The sequence below is a fragment of the Glycine max genome, chromosome 8 (assembly GCF_000004515.6).
Source record: "Glycine max cultivar Williams 82 chromosome 8, Glycine_max_v4.0, whole genome shotgun sequence".
Lineage (NCBI taxonomy): Eukaryota > Viridiplantae > Streptophyta > Magnoliopsida > Fabales > Fabaceae > Glycine > Glycine max.
In genome coordinates this window covers 2,488,151-2,497,632 of record NC_038244.2, presented here as the reverse complement: position 1 = coordinate 2,497,632, position 9,482 = coordinate 2,488,151, and positions in this window count along the sequence as shown.

Sequence of the window (9,482 nt, the reverse complement as noted above, 5' to 3'; positions counted from 1 at the left end):
AATTACTATTAATAACTAAGAGTGAGAGTCCCTTATTTTTTAAGAATTAATCGTATCTTGACAATGTAAGAACTCATATTACACCGGAATGGTGTGACATAGGTTAATAAAAAATTTAAATATTTTAACTTATGAACTAAATCCATTTACAAATGGATTGGTTTGATTTGAATTTTAAATTATTTTTTTGAAAAATCAATCCAAAAGAACTCATATAAATTTAATTGAATTGGATTATAATGATAAACCCAAATTCATCAATATACATCCCTACTCATATTTAAATGATTAAAAAAGTTTATTCCTATGTAAAAAAAAATTATGAATCTTCCCAAAATAATGCCTAGTGTCTGCGCATAATCTTGACCCCAGTTTTACATCATGACTTTTCCTAAATTGAATATCTAATTTTATTTTTATTCTTTTCAAACAATGAAAATTTTGTTTCTTTTAATTTATGGTGGTTAAAAATCACAACAAACAAAAAATTGGTAGTTTTATTACATCAGTTTCAATTTTGTAAGACTTTTAAAACATTTGAATGTAATGACATCAGACAATTTTAAACAAGAAGGATCAAAAGAGTTAAAAATTATAACTATAAAAATTAAAATATGATGTTTTAAACTATAAGAAGTAAAAGAAAAAAATATTATAACTATTAGGATAAAAAAGTAATTAAATCTATATTTTTATCAATAATTTTACCTTTTTGAGTTATTCAATTCTAAAATTTCTTGCTCATTAATTTATGGGGAAAAAAAACCAATCATGAATTGTGGTGGAGGAAAGAAAGAGACCAATAAGGTTAAGTATAATCAGTAGATAATTGACTTACTTAAGCATTCAATTATTTGGTGGTGTATATGAAGAATAATTTTTTTAGGAAAAGATAAAGTCACTTCGGTAATATTTACGTATCTTTTAATAAAAAAATAAACACAGAGAAATCAAATAATAAATATGATAAGTAAAATGATAGAAAATGAATGGAGATAAGAGAAAATAAGGTGAAATCGTGAAAGTAAAATGTAAGGGAGAGTAATTGCATTTAATTTATAATCATAAAATGTGTAAAAAAAAAAGTTATTGCAACAAGATAACATACACTTTTTTCTTCTCGTCTCTTTACTTTTCACCAAAATTCACCCCAATAGTGGGGTGAACGTTTACCATTCTTTAAAAATCACTGCACTCGCTTTTCATTTTTCTTTTGTCCCTCTTGATCCGTCTATATAGTAATTGAACCATTGAAGTTGATCTTCAATTTTTCAGAAAAATAGAGAAGAACTTTTGATCAACTTCAACTAAACTGACACAATTATCACATGTTTGATAGAGTTTATTTTTTAAATTATCGACACATAAAAAATATTTAGTTTTTAAAAATAAATTTAATCAAACTCATTACTAATCCCCATTATTTTTATACTCCTCAGCCTTTGCATACAGTCTAGTGCAATGATAGGAACTTGGAGGCGTGCTATGTTAACAGGGCATAAGTGGATAAGAATGGACGATGGAATTTGTCTAATGTCTTTCACTTTCTCTGTTCAACCTTCAGGCCCACGCCAAGCTAACCTACTAATTTCTTTGTTAACATTTCTACATTATGATTTATGGGAGTAATCCCCTCCCAATATTTCACATTCATTGATTCTTACTTTTTTTTCTCTTCTTACTTTACTTTCTCCTTCTGTTTCTCTTTAAATGTGATTTAAGGTCATAATACATACATTAAGGTTAATTTTTTAAGATAATCTTCTTAATTGATATATATTTTCTCTTTTCAACTATAATTAATACTAGTGTGTTAAAACAACAGATTAAAGATGCATCAACACAAATAAAAGGGTAGCTCATATCAAGTGCTATTTTCATATCAGACTTTTCAATAATTTAAGACAAAACTTATATTAAGTTTCGTGTTAATAATTAAAAATTAAATAATGAATTTCCAATAAATATGTGTTGTATAATTAAAAAACTTCATTATATTTAATTGGAGAATTTAATGATAATGGTATAAGGAACTTGATTTATTATAAATGATGATAATTCCTAACCATAACTTGATGTGTACATATGGAAAGCATCAAACCAAATAAGAAAATGGAATTAAAAAAAATATGGGCTTGAGAGATTCATGAATTTGGTAAAGATAAAATTTAAATACAATATCTTAAATATTTTGTGACATTTTTTTTAACTAAAGTTAACATTTTATTTCGATATCTCCAGTAATAATGATTCACATTAAAAGTTAATACTATTTATAGTATCGAAAAAAGTTAATACTATTTATCTAAATAAAATAATTTAAATTTAAAATAACATAAAATACTTAAAATTCAAACATTAAATTTTGTATTTCACATTTGACAATCTATCCATAACTCTACATTTTACAACCAACCGGGAACGAATAAATGTTTGTTTTACTGTATAATCAACAGTGTGATCTCGCTTTTACCCTTTTTCAATTTTAGTCTATTCAAATTTCAGCACAAAGCTAGAGCCCCAGCATCGGCATTCAACACAAAGCTTAACCCTAGCATCAGCATTCAGCACAAAACTAGAAAATCTATCTAGTTTACTTAAAATTTACGTAGAGTTTACTAAAAAAATATTTTATTTAAAAATTAAATCATAGAAAATAAAAAGACTCGTAAACTCGTAAACTCGCAAGAATTAAAGAGTTAACTCGAAAATTTGATAACCATGAGTCGAACACCCTAACAAGTTGGTGTAGAAATTTATTTTAATAGTTTTTAATTAATTTTTTAGAAGTTATTTTAAGTTGTTTGTAAAAACAAGTTAGCCTATAAGTTATTTTTTTTTCATTTTTATCCTTATTAATCTAAGTAATACTTTTTTTAGCTTTTTAATCAAATAATTAATTATCTTTTTGGTAAAATTGCAATATTTATTCTCCTATTATTTTAAACTTGTAATTTTAATCATTTTTTTTAATTCAAGACATTTAGTCCTTCTATTTAAAAAATAAGTAACTTTAATCCTTTTGTCAATCAATCATTTTAAATCAAATATTAATTTTGGCGTGATATATTGATATTAACATAAAACTTATATAAATTGTCGACATGATGATTATGTGAAAAAATATTAAATGAAATGAAAAATAAAAAAAAATGTCTTAATGAGAATTGAACTCATAACTCTTTATTAGTAAAATAAAACAATAAATCACCAAAACAATTGATTTGTTTAGTTTATTATATTAACATTATTTTCTATGTATCATTGGTCTAAGAGTTATTATTTTTTTTCTTCAAATTATCAAAACTTAAAAATTAAAGATATTTAATATATAAATCTTTTTAATTTTAAGTAAATCATTAGAGTAAAAATAATTTGTATACTAAAATCAATTTACAAAAAAGTCATGTAAATAATTTACATACTAATTTATGAAATTTAATCATAAACGGGTAAATAAAAAATGTAAAATTCATTTAAAATAAAAACATATAAATAAAATTAAAAAGATTTATATATTAATTTTTTAATTATTTTTTTATATAATTTGAAGAAAAAAGAATTAACAACTCTTGACTAATGATCTATACAAAATAATATTAATATAATTAATTAAATAAAAGAAATATGTTAATGACTTATTGTATTGCTTATGAACAAAAGATTATGAGTTTAATTCATATTATGACATATTTTATTAATATGTCCCATTAAAATGAACTTTAATTTGGATTAACAATCAAAATTATTTATTTTTTAAAATAAGAGGATCAAAGTTTCAATTTAACTTATATTTTTTAAGTTAATTTACATTTATCAATTAATTTATGGATTAATCTTATTAAATACTTTCAATTCAATAAGTTTAATTATAAGTTAGTTTTACTGACCACATAGGTAAGTTTATTAATTTTTTTGTAACGACTACTTAAATGTTATATTAATGAAAGTTTTTTTTTTTATTAATTAACGGTGTAAAATATTTATAGTAACATAACCATTAATCTTTTGTGCAGTTACTTCACACTCTTCTGTTTGCTATAACCTTTTGTTAATATTGTATTTGAGCATATGTACATAGAACAACAAAATTAGACTGAATGATTTCTGTTTTTGGTACATAGACGATGAAAATGATACTTAGAGCAATTTTAAGGGAAGAATGCATAAAACTTAAAATCCCCCTCTCAATATGCTATGAAAATGTTACATATATAAATATTAGGTGTTAATAAATAATAATTTGATGCAATAAAAAAAATTATTGTTTGGTTTTCAATGTTTTCTTTATATTTTTAGTAGAGAAGTTCTCAAAAGAGCTTATGACTTGTACTCAAACAGACACTAAATCTGTATTTATATTACTTATTTTGAAAAGAATTATTTTTTAATTTTTAAGATAAATTTAGAAAAAATAATTATTTTGTCACAAATAATTCCACTCTAATATGCATTAATTTATCAAGTTAACAAATAATCGTAAAATATAAATAAATAAAAACTATGCTTAGTAATTACATGTTCATTAAAACTTGCTATATATCATATTTTATGTGGCTAATATGAAATTCTTTCCTAGACGAAACATTGAAACGAAATTGTAGCGTCAGTGCGTCTACCACTTTAGACGAACACAAGACCACGCACCCACAACCCTTGGCCGACTGGTCTATTTTATAGATTTTTATTTAGATTTATAAAAACAATTTGAAGTTCGTTATAATTATTTACTTATTTTATTAAATTTACAATCGATTTTACTATATATTTTAGAGAAAAAAGGTTATACTATAACAATATAAGAAATTTTACACAGGCATTAAATTACAATCCATCAAGTATAAAAAAATTGTTAATTTTTAAAATAATTATTTTGATGACTATATATAATTATTTTATATGCATAAACATTAACTCATATTTTAATATAAGAATCTATCAAATAAAATAATTTTCTAACCGGTATCAAATGAAATTTCAAAAGAATCAGGCAAAAATACATATATTTAGATATGTTTTAAAAATAAAATTATAATTTATCATCATATTTTGATGTGTATGTTAATAGTTTTAAAATTTAAATGAATACTTAAGTCACCACTTGCACTATCGATCAAATCTACATATATTTATATTTAGCATATATTATCTCTTTTATAATTGATGTATTATGTACTAATATGTATCTAATTATAAATTATCATAATAAATTTTTTAATTTTATAATAATTATTTTAAATATATAATTAATAATTTTTAATTAATTGGCATAATATTTTTTTATATTTATAATACTCAAAAATTAAATTCAAATTAAACAAACATATATATAATTGAGCAAATCATAGTAATATTTCTTAAGATTTTATGTAATTATAGAAATACTCGTTTTTTTAATAATTACTTTTACTTTTATTGTAAAGAGTGTAAGGTTTAAGGATGTTAGTGTAATATTTTTAAATTTAAAGAATAATTAATTTAAGAAGATTCATAAAAAAAGTATGTGTAATTTAATAAAAACTTAGAAAGTATTGTAATTTGGTGCATATTGTGCTTGACTTTGCTTTGGTTCAATCACTTTCAGGTGGACAGGTAACGAGATCTTCCAAATCCCGCGAATGTTGACACCCCACAAGTAGCAAGTTACTCTCCCCACTGTAATATCGTCCAAAGGTCTCCCAGTTATTAATTCATTTATATTTTTATAAGTCAGAAGTTTAATTTCCATATCTTCAATAGAAAAAATATGGTTTATATAATACACAATTTAAATTAAATTTTACGAATAATATAACTATATTTAACGATTTCACATTAATTTTATTGAAATTAATTCTGTTAAACTCTAATTAATTAATTGAATCATAAAATGGGAATGAATAGGGACACATAGAGAGGGGATTTAATTTTTTAAAAATTATATACATAAATTATGGTTTTTCTGTGGCTGCATTAATTTTTTATTTATTTACGTATGTACTTTTACTTTAATTTAATGAATCCCAAATTATCTAGTTATTAATTCTAAAAATTTCCAAACAAATAAATATAAAATTCATGAGTTTAATTTTAATATATTATATTAACTTAAATGATGGTTAACATAATTTATTTTAATAATTTAATTATCAATTTAAAATTTTTATCTCTTAAAATTATTCGTATTATAGTTTATCTCTCTAATAAAAGAATGCCTATACTATTATTAAACTCTGTTCTTCTCTCATCGTTTAAAACTGATAATGTTTTTAATCTATATTTTGAATGTTATCTAATTTTAAAAATACATGAAACAAAACGAGAGGAATTGAGTACTAAAATAAACTAGTTCTTCGTAAGACCTTTTTTTTTTATAATTTTTAAATATTACAGTGACGGATAGTAATAATTAAAAACTACATGCAACTATGTCAATTACGCTTAATTGCCAAAATAATTTCATACAAGTAAGGTTTTTTTATCAGTGAGTATATTTTTCTTTTATCAATATAGAATGCCAGTAAGTATAGTTTTAAGATAATTTTTAATTTTCATTATGTTAAAATTATTAATAACGTTAATTTTAAATTTACGAAAGAATCAAATTGATATAAATTTAAAATATAAATGATTAATATTTTATTTTTAAAAGGAAGGACCGCCTATTATCTTTGTAATGCTTGATTCTACACACACATATAAGTTATCAGAATATTAATTATTTTAAAATAAATCCTTTTAAAATATATACATTTTTTCTCCTTAAATAATCTCAATTTTTATTACTTTTCATCTTTATATTAATACTCATTCCAACAAAGTTCAATATATAATTTGTAAATAGTTGAGTTGTTACGAAGAATTTTATCACTTATATTATTTAAGTCAGATACGATTATGTGTCTCCAATAAAAAATACATATAATCTATCATTTATATTAAAAAAATAGTTGGATTTTTTAAACATATTATCAGAAATTCTATTAGTTTATATTATGATTATGTGAATAGCAAGAATTTTTGTTAGAAGAACCAAAACTTAATACCATAACATTTATGTCTAAAAAAAATTATTCTCCAACTATTGATTGAGGAATCTCCCTCATGCAAACCATAAAAAATACTCAAATTATTATTTTTTAAATGTTACTCTTTTCTCCTTATTCCTTAAGACCACTTACAATTTTACTCATTTATTTAAATTAAGTATTTTACATAATAATTTCAAATGTTTTCTTTTAATTTATTTTTTAAATTATGTTAAAATTTTAAAAATATTCTATAAGGATGCATATATTTTTTAATCCAAACTTCAATGTATTAAAGTTTCAGTGGCAAGAGGAAAGCTATATTGAAGTAAGCTACAAACTGTTATAATTTAATAGTGTTGTACTTCATCCACGCAAAGAAATCCGATAAGAAAATTTAATCTAAAGCATAATCAGTTGATTCCATTCGATTTTCGATTTCTCTTCGTGCTTTGAAAAGTTTCTAAAAAATAAAAAACTTGCATAGATATTGTAAATTGATACACCTAAACCTGTACATATCTGCATGGTTAATTTATTTATTTTGGGTGCGGTTTAATTTATACCTTACCTTACATAGTAGGTAAGCAAACAGTACCCAATTAAAGCTCATCTCGCTAATCAAAAGTTAGGGTTCTGCATGTTTATTTATACCTTCCATAGTAGGTAAGCAAAACAGTATACCCAATTAATGGTGCATGTTCATATCTTTTGTCTGCGTTGAAATAAAGATAAGCTATATATCCAACTTACCAAGGCTACGTGAGCCTATGCTTAAATCTAAATCACAAATTAAAAATGGGAAAGCTACTCCCTACTATATTTAGACTCATAATTCAAGTCATATAGTTTGATAAAAAAAACAAAAAAAACATAGGGCTATCAATCTGTCATGTTATTCTATCTTCTCGTGATACTATATTAACATGCTAAATATATATGTGTGCAATATGCTAAATAAAATGAGATTACATTAATTAAAATAAAATTGAGTTAAAAACAAATCATACTGCAAACACACCTCATTAATGATAACTCTAAAAGGTTCTTCGATCTCTAAAAAAAAATTATAAGTATAAAAGATTTACTATTCAGTTGCTATCACTTTAGATGCAACCTATTTTAGGGTTTAACTTTGGTAGATTAAGAAAAAACTGTCAAGCCTTATCAGTGAAGGCAAGTGTAAATAAAATAATAATAAAATTATTATTATGGTAATTGAGACACTGTCCATTCTTTTTCATGCGGACGATAATATCAAGACGGTCAAACGAGTTTTTTTTAATAAAAAGAAAAAGACTGATTAAAAAAGAAAGAAAAAGAAAGATGGATAGAGTTGGGCAGTAAAAACAGAATTCACGCGAATCTCGAGAGCGGGAAAGAAGAAGATGCCGCGTGGCAAGAGTATGGACAAATGATGGGAGGAGTGGGGAAAAGGACAGGCCACACGTGTTTGGTCAAAAAAGGACGCGTGGATAGGGGATGAATCCGTACATGTGTCGCAATCGAAATCTGAGTTCATGGTACGGAGAGGGCTTCCATGTCCTTCGCAAAGGCTATCTGTCCCTTCCTCACGTGACTTCCTCCTCTCCCTCGCCACTATACACTCGTTCCAATCCAACCGTATCATTTTTATTTCTTTTCAACAAATGTTAGTCACCCATATATTTTTAATAAGTGTTTAATGTATTTTTATAATATTAATATTAATGTAATAATTTTTTGTTAAAATATTCTAGTTTTTAATTATTTGAAATCAGTTGAGGTACTGACGTTATTAAATAACCACGGACGTATTAAAAAATTAGTGTATATCATTTTATAATTTTATAGGCGATTTGATTCGTTTGTCAATGATAATTATCTTGTTGAAGTCATAATTTAAGCCTATTCAAACTATGCACTTGAAGATGAGAGGTTATATATCACATTGGATAGTGGTCAACCAACTTATTATTTTGACTATAGTCATTTCGTCTTAAACACCTCTGAGGTTAATGGATTATGTATTGTGTTGGTAGCTCATCGACCAATCCTTCAATCATCGTGTGAATGGTGACTCACATGTCGATTGTCATATCTCTAATTTTTTAATTTTTTGGTGACTCTTATACTATGACACTTGACACGATGAAATTTCATTCAACATTTTTGTTGGTCAGAATCCTTTATAGGTAATCATTTTTTAAACCTTAAAAATCAAATCGTCTGCTTTCAGAATCAATGTGATCTCACAAACCTAGACAAAAAATTTCGACGTGTTTTATCCTTACTTACACGCTTTTTAAGAAACTTTCCAAAATGTTACTCATCTCATAATTACTCTAAGCAAAACACGATTAACTATGAAGTTCTTAAGTGATGGATTATTGAAAAATAAATGCATCTTGTTGGTATAGTACTACTAATTAATTCCTTTAAGTCTTCATCAATTGTACAGTCAAATACTTGCACAGCCTTTTAATCCCACTCTTT